General features: G+C 45.8%; 1 long non-coding RNA gene across 1 annotated transcript in view; it reads left to right on the forward strand.

The window, feature by feature from the left end:
- LOC126021746 (uncharacterized) overlaps positions 1-13,411 on the forward strand; it is a 103,970-nt gene that overhangs the window by 62,168 nt on the left and 28,391 nt on the right. The gene's annotated exons all lie outside the window — the stretch shown is intronic.

Here is a 13,411-nt window from a genome sequence, read left to right on the forward strand (position 1 = left end):
CCGCTGGGTGTGGCCCAAAAACCAAAAAAAAAAAAAAAAAGTCTCCCATCTCAGTCCATCTGTTCTAGGCTTGACCCCACCCTTGTGATCCACAAGGTATCATTCATTCAACACCTCAAATTGGATACTAAGCAGCAGTTTACAGCAGCAAACTAAACAGGACTATTAGCCAACAAACCCTTGTGCAGTTAAAATTATAGACTATAAATTCTGAGGAGGTAGCTCAAAGGATTGGAACAACTACTTTGCCTGTGAAAGTTCCAGCTTCAATCCCCAGTTCCACATGACCCACAGTGCACAGTGAAGAATGACCCCCTGTACCTTGATGTCTGACCCCAAAATAAAACAAAACAAAAATATTCACTTGTGTTTCCACAGAGCATCAGTTTTCTTTCAGGTTCTCATTAGCTGGGGCTGTGAAGATAACTCAACCTGCTAGAGGTGGTGTGCAGGAAGCGGGCCAGTCCATACTTCCACTGGTTCCCTGAGAAACAGCCCCTCAAACTAAACAAAAACCAAAAAAAAAAAAAAAAAAAAAAGGCAAGCAAAAACTGTTCATTGTATTTGTTTTTCCTTAGATTTGATCATTCTGGGACACAAATTTTGGGGAAGATAAGTTGGGGCCACACCTGGTAGTGTTCAGGGATTACTCCTGGCTCTGCACTCATTGGATACACATCTTTGGGTTTGGGGTTTTTTTGTTTGTTTGTTGTTTTTGTGTGTGTATGTGTGTGTGTTTGCTTTTTGGGTAACACCCGGCGGCGGTGGTTACTTCTGGCTCTGCACTCAGAAATTGCTCCTGGCAGGCACAGGGAACCAACCATAGGGGATGCCGGGATTCAAACCATCATCTGTCCTGGATTGGTTGTGTGTAAAGCAAACATCCTACCACTGTGCTATCACTCTAGCCCCCTTGTTTGGTTTTTTGGACCACATCCAACTTGGTGCCCATGGAAACATACTGAGCCTAGAGATCAAACCCAGGGTTCCTTCACCCAAAGCATGTGGACCTACCTCTCTAGTACTGTGACATCTTTTTGTTGTTGCTGCTGTGGTGGGGCCACTCCCAACATTGCTGAGACCTGGTAGCACTCAGGGATCACTAAAGTCACACTCAGGTGCTCTGGGGACCAATATGCCCTACCACTTATATGTCAACTCTGCCTCAATATGATACAAATTTTGGGTTTGTTTTAAAGTTCCTTTCCCTAAATGTAGATAGAACTCTCTATGATTGTGCCGGAGCCATAGCACAGCGGTAGGGCATTTGCCTTACATGGGGCAAACCCCAGATGGAATCTGGTTTGATTCCCAACGTTCCATATGGTCCCCCGAGCCTGCCAAGAGCAATTTCTGAGTGCAGAGCCAGGCATAACCCCTGAGTGTCCCTGGGCATGACACAAAAACAAACAAACAAACAAAAATACAATAAAAATAAAAAAAGAATGGGCCCGGAGAGATAGCACAGCGGCGTTTGCCTTGCAAGCAGCCGATCCAGGACCAAAGGTGGTTGGTTCGAATCCCGGTGTCCCATATGGTCCCCCGTGCCTGCCAGGAGCTATTTCTGAGCAGACAGCCAGGAGTAACCCCTGAGCTCTGCCGGGTGTGGCCCAAAAACAAAACAAAACAAAACAAAAATAAAAAAAGAACTCTCCATGACATTGAAGCTAAGTGTCTTCAAGGGTGAAACACCACTGACTGAGCAAGTGGAAGCAAAAATAAATGGGACTACAGTAAATTAAAAAGTTTCTGTACCTTTATATTCTGTGACTGGAATATAAAGATTTCCCATAGATTGGGAGAAATTATTCACCTAGTACACATCTTATAGTGAGTTAATATTAAGATATGTAAGTATTGGCAGAGCTTTACAAAAAATATCTATTCCCATCAAAAAATGGGAAGAAGACAAATTCAGTCACTAGGTCAGCATTTGGCCAGATTCATTTTGTTCTCAAAAGAGACGTAAACCTTGGGATTGGAGAAATAGCACAGTGGTAGGGCATTTGTCTTGCATGCAGCTGACTCAGGATGGAAGTGGTTTGAATTCTGGGATCCCATATGGTCCCCTGAGCCTGCCAGGAGCGATTTCTGAGCGCAGAGCCAAGAGTAACCCCTGAGCATCACCGTGTGTGACACCACCTCCCCAAAAAAGAGATGTAAACCAACCCATGAGAAAGTATGGATATCCATGGGATGGAGCAATAGCACAGCGGTAAAGAGTTTGCCTTGCACGCAGCCAACCGGGGACGGACTCAGGTTTAATTCCTAGCATCCCATATGGATCCCCGAGCCTTCCAGGAGTGATTTCTAAGCACAGAGCATGAGTAGTCCCTGAACACCGCTGGGTGTGACCCAAAAACAAACAAAAAAAGAAAAGAAAAGAAAGTATGGGGCCGGAGAGATAGCATGGAGGCAAGGTGTTTGCCTTGCATGCAGAAGGACAGTGGTTCGAATCCCGGCATCTCATATGGTCCCACGAGCCTGCCAGGAGCGATTTCTGAGCATAGAGCTAGGAGAAAGCCCTGAGCGGTGCCGGGTGTGACCCAAAAACAAAAAAAAAGAAAAGAAAAGAAAGTATGGATACCCAGGACATACAGCTGAAGGCTGGTAATCTCAGGATGAAAAGACACGTCAAGTCCCAGCCATGCCAAAACTATGCCTGCTGCACCCATCACCCACAAAAGCTGCTTCACCAATGGCCCTGCTTCACCATTCCTCTACTGCTCTTTGCAGACACACCAATCTGACCAAAACTCTAGGTATGCTGATATTTTTGGAGTCAGTAAGGGGACAGTCTCCTTATCCCACCATGCCTTCTTGTACTTCCAGAGACCTGGCAACTAAAAACACAGCACAGCCCACAAAAGCCTCAGTATCAGAAACAGTGCTTGGAATTCCTGAATCCGTGCGACAGCTCCATTTTTGTTTAATACTGTCATCCCTGTAGAAACACACCAATATAGGTGTCAATGTGTAGCATGGTGGGATAAGGAGTAAATGAGCTTGATGAACATGAAAAGACTGAACTTTTCAATGAGCCATCTATCCCCAGGCTCTTGCAACACATTTTTTTTCTTTTGGGTCACCTGATGGTGTTCAAGGCTCAGTTCAACTCAGATTGGGTGGGGGAGGTTGTACAAGAGGCTTAAGGAAGTGGAAGAAGGTGTTGGGCCACACCTAGCAGTACTCAGGCTACTCCTGATATATAATGCCAGGGATCAAAACAGGATCAGTCAAATGCAAGGCAAGTGCCTTGACCCCTGATTATGTCTTCAGTTATTTTATATTTTGGAGGAGAGTGAGATTGGCTTGCTTTTGTTTAGGGCCATATCTGACAATCCTCAAAGGTTACTTCTGATTCTGCACTCAGGAATCACTTCTGACAGTGATCAGGGGACTATATGTGATGCCACAGATTAAAACTGAGTTAGCCACATGCAAAGCAATGCCCTACCTGCTATACTATCTTTCTGGCCCCTCTATTTTTTGGGCTGGCCTCCTCTGGCTATGCTCAGGGATTACTTCTGGCTCTCTGTGTAAGGATTACTCTTGGTGGTACTTAGGGACCATATGTGATGCCAGAAATTAAACCCAAGTTGGCTGTGTGCAAGGCAAATACCCTTCCTTTGTGTTACTCTCCACCCCTCTATGACACTTTTAAGGCCATTTTGAGGTGGAGTTTAATACTTTGTTGACACCAAGAGTCTTGAGGATGTCTAAGAGGAAGCAGTAAGTGGAAAGAAAGTAGTGGGCCCCCATCAATAGAAATAAATGGAATTTGGGGCCGGAGAGATAGCATGGAGGTAAGGCGTTTGCCTTTCATGCAGGAGGTCATCGGTTCGAATCCCGGCGTCCCATATGGTCCCCCATGCCTGCCAGGAGCAATTTCTGAGCCTGGAGCCAGAAATAACCCCTGAGCACTGCCGGGTGTGACCCAAAAACAAAAAAAAAAAAAAAAAGAAATACATGGAATCTGGGGCCAGAGGGATAGCATGGAGGTAAGGCATTTGCCTTGCATGCAGAAGGACGGTGGTTCAAATCCCAGGGTTCCATATGGTCCTCTGAGCCTACCAGGAGTAACCCCTGAGTGCTACTGGGTGTGATCCAAAAACAAACAAAAAAAATGGAATCTGGGCTGTAGAAATAGCACAGTGGTGAGGCGTTTGCCTTGCTTGCAGCTGATCCAAGACAGATGGTGGTTTGAATCCCAGCATCCCATATGGTCCTCCGTGCCTGCCAGGTGTGACCCCCCCAAAAAAGAAAAAATATTTACATGGAATCAAATATTTGCAGAGCTCTGAGAGAGAGCTCATGTCCAGCTGCCAGGGATAAGAAGGCCTAATAATATCTAAACTTGATTTCAGGGATTGGGATGGATTCCACATCCTCATAGCATTTCTTCAAAGGAAGTGAGCAGGAACAAGTGACTTGTTCAAAGATACATAATAAAGAAGTCAAGAATGGAGCTATTGGGGCCGGAGAGATAGCATGGAGGTGAGGCGTTTGCCTTTTATGCAGAAGGTCATTGGTTCAAATCCCAGTATCCCATATGGTCCCCCGTGCCTGCCAGGAGCGACTTCTGAGCGTGGAGCCAGGAGTAACCAGGCTGCAAGCACTGCCGGGTGTGACCCCAAAACAAACAAACAAATGGAGCTATTGTTGGGGCCAGGGCTATCCAGGTTAAATCCCCAGCATCCCATGTGTATGTGATGCCTAGGAATCACCCAATAGGAGTGATTTCTTTTTTGTTTGTTTAGTTTGGGGGCCACACCCATCAGTGCTCAGGAGTTACTCCTGACTCTGCACTCAGAAGTCACTCCTGGCAGGCTCGGGGGTTCATATGGGATGCCAGGAGTTGAACCCAGGTCCTTCCCAGGTCGGTTGAGTGCAAGGCAAACACCCTACTGCTATGCTATCACTCTGGGCCCAACAGGAGTGATTCCTAACCACAGAGCCAGGATTAACCTCTGAGTCCTGTCGGTGTGGCCCAAAAGTAAAGCAAAACAAAAAATTAATGTGAGGGATTGGAGCAATAGTATTGTGTGTAGGGCACTTGCTTGGAACACAGCCCACCTGAGTTGGATCTCCATAAGCACCAGGAATGACTCCTGAATGCAGAGTCAAGAGTCACCCTGCTTTGCCAGATGAAAATCTCCCCTGAAAAAACTCATTTAATCTGGGGGCCAGAGAGATAGCATGTAGGTAAGGCATTTGCCTTGCATGCAGAAGGATGGTGGTTTGAATCCCGGCATCTCATATGGTCCCCCCAGCCTGCCAGGAGCAATTTCTGAGCATAGAGCCAGGAGTAACCCCTGCTGCCTGATGTGACCCAAAAAAAAATTGCACAGATGCTTCTGTAGCCTCTCCTTTTCTGAGGATGATGCGTTGGTTTTCTGCATACTTAGTTTCTCCTCTCCAAAGAACTTGCAATTTATGCGTCAAAGTACTGTGTTTTCATGCCTTCGGGCAACTTCAGGGCTAGACAATCTATTTTTAATTTTATTATTTCGGACCTGGAGAGATAGCACAGCGGTGTTTGCCTTGCAAGCAGCCGATCCAGGACCAAAGGTGGTTGGTTTGAATCCCGGTGTCCCAGATGGTCCCCCGTGCCTGCCAGGAGCTATTTCTGAGCAGACAGCCAGGAGTAACCCCTGAGCACCGACGGGTGTGCCCCCCCCCCAAAAAAAAAAGAAAAAAAAAAAAAGAAACCTGCTAAAGGAAAGGGATCCATGGAAACAAAATGGCAGGTTGTAAGGCTGTGGGATAGCTAGTCACTAGGTTTGTGGACATGCTGGTCACTAGCCCCTATGCTAAACAGAGAGGACATTTATCTTACATGCAGCTCACTGAGTGTTCAATCTCTGGCATCCCATATGGTCCCCCGAGTCCACCAGAAATAATTTCTGCATGTAAAGTCAGGAGTAACTCCTAATCTGACTGGTGGGGTTCCCTCTCACCCTGAAAAAAAGTTCTCTAATCTTACTGCTGGACTTCTTATCCCAGAATAAGACAACTCACATTATTGCTAAATAGGGCATATCCACTTCTCTTTAGGGGGACATATGCGGTGGTGCTCAGGGGTTACTCCTGGTTTTGCATTCAGGAACCACTACTGGCGTTACTAGGGGGTGTCATATGGGATGCAGGAAATTGAACTGAGCTCAATAGTGTGAAAGGGGAGTCCCTTATCTTCTGTTCTATCGCTCTGCCCCTCTACATGGTCAATTTTACCATAACACTACCTATCGGCTGTCTTAGAAATAGTTGGGGATGGGGCCGGAGAGATAGCATGGAGGTAAGGCGTTTGCCTTTCATGCAGAAGGTCGGTGGTTCGAATTCCAGCATCCCATATGATCCCCCGAGCCTGCCAGGAGCGATTTCTGAGTGTAGAGCCAGGAGGAACCACTGAGCGCTGCCTGGTGTGACCCCTCTTAAAAAAAAGAGAAATAGTTGGAGATAGTAATAGGAATATAGGCCATTAGGAGTATGATGAAGATTGGTGGAGGCAGCTTGTACAAATGAATTAGTCTGCTTAATATGTGACCAGGGTCAGATAACCAGACTTCTAGGAAAATGATCAGTGATCAATGATCATTGTGTATATCTGTTCTCCAGGCTAGCTGTCTCCAGTATTAAAACTGAGCTGTGGGAGGGCCCGGAGAGATAGCACAGCGGCGTTTGCCTTGCAAGCAGCCGATCCAGGAACTTAAGGTGGTTGGTTCGAATCCATATGGTGTCCCATATGGGTCCCCCGTGCCTGCCAGGAGCTATTTCTGAGCAGACAGCCAGGAGTAACCCCTGAGCACCACCGGGTGTGGCCCAAAAACCAAAAAAAAAAAAAAACCAAAAAAAAAAAAAAACTGAGTTGTGGGGCCTGAAGGATAGCACAGCGGTAGGGCGTTTGCCTTGCATGTGGCCAACCCCAGAAGGACTCCTGTTCGATTCCCAGCATCTCATATGGTCCCTCAAGCCTGCCAGGAGTGACTTCTGAGTGCAGAGCCATGAGTAACCCCTGAGCACTGCCAGGTATGATCCAACCCCCCCCCAAAGAAAACCCCCACAAAACTGAGCTGTGCTTCTACTTATGAGTTGCATTACCTACACAGAAAGGGGATGGAGAAATAGTAGAGCAGGTAGTAGTAGAGCAGTTGCCTTACACATGGACAACCTGGCTTCAATCCCCAGCACCTCACCACAACTACTTCTAGGAGTAATCTATGATCACTTCTGAGTGTGCCCTAAAAAAAAAAAAAAAAAACTTTTATATAATCACACAATAAAATATTGGGCCCGGAGAGATAGCACAGCAGCGTTTGCCTTGCAAGCAGCCAATCCAGGACCAAAGGTGGTTGGTTCGAATCCCGGTGTCCCATATGGTCCTCTGTGCCTGCCAGGAGCTATTTCTGAGCAGACAGCCAGGAGTAACCCCTGAGCACTGCCGGGTGTGGCCCAAAAACCAAAAATAAATAAATAAATAAATAAAAAATAAAAATTATCCAGCTATAAAATAGAACAATAATGTACAGATTTAGAATAATGACCAGAATATATTGTTAAGTTAAAAAAAATAAGAGTGGGGGCTGTTGCAAGTCAGCCCCTGAAGAGGTTGATGGAGGGATGGAGGATGAGGTCTTTCCCCTTCAGCTCGGAGTACGCGTCTGCAACCCTGTCTAGCCAACGGTTCTGAGGTGAAATGGCAGGTAAGCAGCTTGCAGACAGGCTTGTGGAAATATTAGCTTTATTCCAAAGACTCAGCCTCAGTTCCAGCAAAAAGCCGCCCCCCCCACCCCCCGCCTTTCACAGACCCTTGTTTTTATCCCCCAGAATCAGATACCACCCAATGGTGGGATCAGATAACAACCAATGGTGGAAGCAGTATCAGGTACTACCCTAGGGTGGGGGCAGAATGCCAGGTCACACCCTAGGGTAGGGCACAATCACCAATCAGGTTAGGGTCAGTAACATAATAATCCCCTAAAATATTTACATACACAACATGGGCCAGAGAAATAGCATGGAGGTAAGGCATTTGCCTTGCATGCAGAAGGACAGTGGTTCGAGTCCCAGTATCCCATATGGTTCTGGGAGGCTGCCAGGAGCGATTTCTGAATGTAGAGCCAGGAGTAGCCCCTGAGTGGCACTGGGTCACACCCAAAAACCAAAAAAAAAAAAAAAAAAAAAAAAAGTGAAGAATAGAAGCATGTTCCCATTTGTGTCACTAAAGGGAATATATATATATATATATATATATATATATATATATATATGTCTATTCATATGCCCTTTTTTTTGGGGGGGTGGGAGTTTTGGGCCACACCTGGCGGCACTCAGGAGTTACTTCTGACTCTGTGCTCAAAAATCGCTCCTAGCAGGCACTGGGAACCATATGGGATGACGGGATTCATTCGAACCACTGTTGGTCCTGTGTCGGCGGCTTGCAAGGGCAAATGCCCTATTGCTGTGCTATCTCTCCGGCCCTATTCACATGCTTTTAACATTTCAAAGAATGTTTTTGAGATAACGGAACTGGTAAATTTGGTAATCTGGGGAGGAAACAAGAAAATGAAAATAGATAAGAGATTTCACTATGCTCTTTCCTTCCTGGGAGTTCAGCAGGCCTCCGCCATGCCAAAGGCCTTCTTAACCAGGCCTGGGAAGGGTGCGGGTTTGGTGACCCCAGCACCCCTCTACTGCCTTGCTCCAGATCTCCAGGGCTTTCCTTGGGCCACATGCCTGGGCAAACCAGTGAGGTGGGTCCCTTGGAGGGGCTTGAAGGTTACCCTAGGCTTTCCCCCATTCCCTACCGGGCTCCTTAGGGAGGGTCTGGGTGGGGGCTTTGAACTTCCGGCCTTCCAGCTCTTGAAGCACCTCTTTCCTTCCTGGGAGCCGGGAGTCAATGCCAGCATGGGGTTCAGCAGGCCTCCGCCATGGGTTCTGAGAGTTGCTTGGTTGCACTAAAGCAGTCACTGGTAAATTTCTTACCAGTCTATATGTTCAAAACCGCGCGGGGGCGCACAATATACTTTAATAGTATAAAATAATAATAATAATAATAATAATAATAATAATCCTTGAATTATGTTTTTGTGTATGCAGAATGTCCATTTTGTACTCTGCCCTTTCGTACACCCCTACAAAAGCTCATATTTCTCTTTAACTCTCTCACCCCCTACCATCATTACTCCACATTTACCCTTTTTAACTTTAGTACTGCAAAGTCCTAGTCACAGTCCAAAGTGGTGCACTGGAGTTAACCCCCCCCCAATTATTTCAAAAGGCATAATATGGACACATATGTCTTTTCAACATTTTATGTGTGTTTTCTTTGACAGCTATAGCTCTTGCTGAATACTTTCTTATACAGTGACGATTTTCCCCATTTTTTATCTTCTCTTGGTGAACTTTTCAATAGGGAATTTGTTAAGAGTCCCTCAGTTTAATGGTTATATTTGAACCAAGTCACGGGTATTGTTGGACGTGTTCTTATGGCCCCATATGCACCGATAATGCCGCGTGGCTTTATTTCTTGTTTGCATAGGCACATTAAAACGGGAAAATACTATACATACAAATAAGTTCTTATCTAATAGAGATGGGAGCACACAAATCTTGTAGTGCAATGGGACCTTACACCCTGAACATTGACATAATGATCTGGCACAGGCCTCAGAAGAATGAGCATTCTCCATTCACCCCTGATCTAGGGAAGCCATCTATGAAACATCCAAGGTTGTCTATAACATCACCTGGAAGCAATCCTCTATCAGGGAAGACCCTACCGCTGCTCTGACATCGACCTACTCAAAAGAGACTTAACACTGAGAAGTCTTTTTTTTTTGTTTTTTTTGAGCCACACCTGTTTGGTGCTCAGGGGTTATTCCTGGCTAAGCACTCAGAAATTGCCCCTGGCTTGGGGGGACCATATGGGACACCAGGGGATCAAACCGTGATCCTGATCCTTGGCTAGAGCTTGTAAGGCAGACACCTTACCTCTAGCGCCACCTCGCCGGCCCCAACACTGAGAAGTCTTAACATCAACAACGACCAGCTTACTGGACAGGGCTTTCTGCATTGCCCTTTAATTGTGAGGTGAAACTAGAGGATGCTCCACATCAGCCTGACTTTAATGTAGGATATGCAGATTCCAGGATCTTTAATACAGAAACCTGATGCCAAACAATAGAGACTGCGTGAAAAATAAAACTGTATTGACACTACAGACCACTTGGATTGAACAAACTAATTTGCCTGGAACCTAGAGTTGGTCTTATGCCAGGAAACTTCAGGGGTAGGGTCTCCTTGTATTTAGGCCAAGGCTATTCCTTTCCATGTCCCCCATATTTTGGTGGGCCTATGCAAACAATATTTGCCACTCTAACACCATTTACTGTGCTCCTTTGACTCTAAACCTTAAAAAAAAACACTTAAAATTTTGATGTTTACTCAAACTAATATGCATGTGCATGAAAATGTAAAAAGATACTATGCTTTCAAAGTTTAAGGAGTCACATAAATTTCATGGCTTTAGGTTGCTTTGTGTACTGCTAAGAAATGTTATAATGTATTACAATCTGGAGACTTGTGGACAAAGTAATTGTACATGGGTTCTGTTTTATCTTTCTTAATGTTCTTTGACTGTAAGTTCAAAATTTAGGTGTCAGCAAGGGGATTTCTTTTTTTTCTTTTTCTTTTTTTTTTTTTTTTTTAGTTTTTTTGGGTCACACCCGGTGGTGCTCAGGGGTTACTCCTGGCTGTCTGCTTAGAAATAGCTCCTGGCAGGCACGGGGGACCATATGGGACACCGGGATTCGAATCAACCACCTTTGGTCCTGTATTAGCTGCTTGCAAGGCAAACACCGCTGTGCTATCTCTCCGGGCCCAGCAAGGGGATTTCTTTTGAGAGCTCTGTATATGGGTGATTGTCCTTCTCCTGTAATTTTACCTTATCCTCTTTCTTTGCATCATTGTTATCATAATTAAAAATTAAAGAAAAAAGAGATTTCACTACACAATTTTTTGTACTTTTTATTTGTTTGTTTTTTTAGGCCACACCTGGCAGTGCTCAGGGGTTACTCCTCCTGGCTATGTGCTCAGAAATGGCTCCTGGCAGGCACGGAAGGTGGGCGGGACACCATATGGGACGCTGGGATTCGAACCAACCACCTTAGGTCCTGAGTCAGCTGCTTGAAAGGCAAACACCGCTGTGCTATCTCTCCGGCCCCAATTCTTTGTACTTTTTTTTTTTTTTTGGTTTTTGGGTCACACCTGGCAGTGCTCAGGGGTTATTCCTGGCTCCAGGCTCAGAAATTGCTCCTGGCAGGCACAGGGGACCATATGGGGCGCCGGGATTCGAACCGATGACCTCCTGCATGAAAGGCAAATGCCTTACCTCCATGCTATCTCTCCGGCCCAATTCTTTGTACTTTTTAAAAGTTCAAACTATATTACCTGTTCAAAATCCTAATGAAGTTAAAATGTTTTGAAAATAGACAACTGGGCAGAGGATGTAGCCCTACTCAATGTAGCCCTCTTTATTTTTGGTGGGGGGGGGTAACACCAGGCAGCGCTCAGGAGTTACTCCTGGCTCTACACTCAGAAATTGCTCCTGGCAGGCTCAGAGGACCATATGGGATGCCGAAATTCAAACCAATGTCCTTCAGCATGCAAGGCAAACGCCCTACCTCCATGCTATTTCTCTGGCCCATGTAGCCCGTTTTTGTTCTTTTTTTGGGTGCAGGGATTGTGATGTTCAGGGGTAACTTCAGGCTCTGCAGTCAAGAATCACTCCTGGAGTTCATGGTGAGGGAACTATATAGGGTTCCAGGGATCAAACCTGGGTCAGGCACTTGTAAGACAAATGCCTTATCTGCTTGCTGTACTATCTCTCGTGCCTTCTTATTCTTTAAAACTTAGTTCAGGGGCCCAGAGCGCTAGCACAGTGGTAATGTGTTTGCCTTGCACGTGGCCAACATTAGACAGACAGACCCAGGTTTGAATCACGGCATCGCCTGTGGTTCCCTGAGCATGTCTGGAGCAACTTCTGAGTGCAGAGACAGGAGTAACTCCTGAGCGCCACCAGGTGTGACCCAAAAGCCCAAAAAACAAAAACAAAAAACTTAGTTCAGGGCACCATTTTAACAGAAGTCCTCTATGACTGTCTTCCCAAAAGGCTCAAAACAAGTTTCTTATTTGGGGGTGGGGTACACACTTGGCTATGTTTAGAGTTTTCTTTTGGTTCTACACAAATTACTCTGGTGGCACTGGGGAGACCATATAGGTATGTCAGGGATGAAATCCAGGTTAGCTGCATGCAAGGCAAGTGCCCTTCCCACTGTACTATATCTATAAAACAACTTTAAAAGGCCTTTATTCTGCAGTTTACCAAATCTTCCTGTAGCAGCGTGAAATCATCAAGTTTCCTAAAGAGCTTCAAGGGCCATAGGCTTCTCCTCCCAATGATTACATAAGGCTGACTGGTGAGTAGATTGTTTTTTTTTTTTTTTTTTTTTTTTTTTGGTTTTTGGGTCACACCCGGCGGTGCTCAGGGGTTACTCCTGACTGTCTGCTCAGAAATAGCTCCTGGCAGGCACCGGGGACCATATGGGACACCGGGATTCGAACCAACCACCTTTGGTCCTGGATGGGTTGCTTGCAAGGCAAACGCCGCTGTGCTATCTCTCCGGGCCCTAGATTGGTTTTTGATTATTGCCCCAGCTGGTGCTGGGACCATGGGGACCAGGACCCTACCTTTCAATGCTAAGGTGCTGGGGAAAGGAACTCAGGTCTTCACACACTGTAAAGGATGTTCTCAACCATTTGATGCATATTCCAGATAATTTATCTGAGGATAGGCGTCCTGAAGATTCAGTGGGGTTAAATCAGTTATAAAAAAGGAAGAGGTTGAGATTGGGGTATAAAAAAAATTTTTTTTTTTTTGGTTTTTGGATCTCACCAGCAGCGCTCAGGGGCCACTCCTGGCTCTATGCTCAGAAATCGCCCCTGGCAGGCTTGGGGGAATCATATGGGATGCCAGGATTCGAACCACTGTCCTTCTGCATGCAAGGCAAATGCCTTACCTCCATGCTATCTCTCCTGCCCCAGAGGTATAGAGATTTCTAAGCCAATGCAGGGTTAGGTTAGTGCATACCTGAATGCTTGCCTTCCTTGTGTACTGATAATCATATTTTGACTTCCAGTCGGCTTGTGCAATTGACTCTTTCATCCCCACACAGCAGTCACAGCATTTCTCACTTCTTCCATTGAGTACTTTAAGTGTTCAAAGCCTCTCACTGGCTCAGCTTCTCACCACCAGTACCACAGGACAAAGTTCATTTCTTTTGCAATTTAACTTAGGGGACTGGGGCTTGCCCAAGCAGTCTACGGCTTCAGCTTCCCAGGCCCCTTTAGA

Source organism: Suncus etruscus, chromosome 1 (assembly GCF_024139225.1).
Source record: "Suncus etruscus isolate mSunEtr1 chromosome 1, mSunEtr1.pri.cur, whole genome shotgun sequence".
In the NCBI taxonomy this organism is placed as follows: domain Eukaryota; kingdom Metazoa; phylum Chordata; class Mammalia; order Eulipotyphla; family Soricidae; genus Suncus; species Suncus etruscus.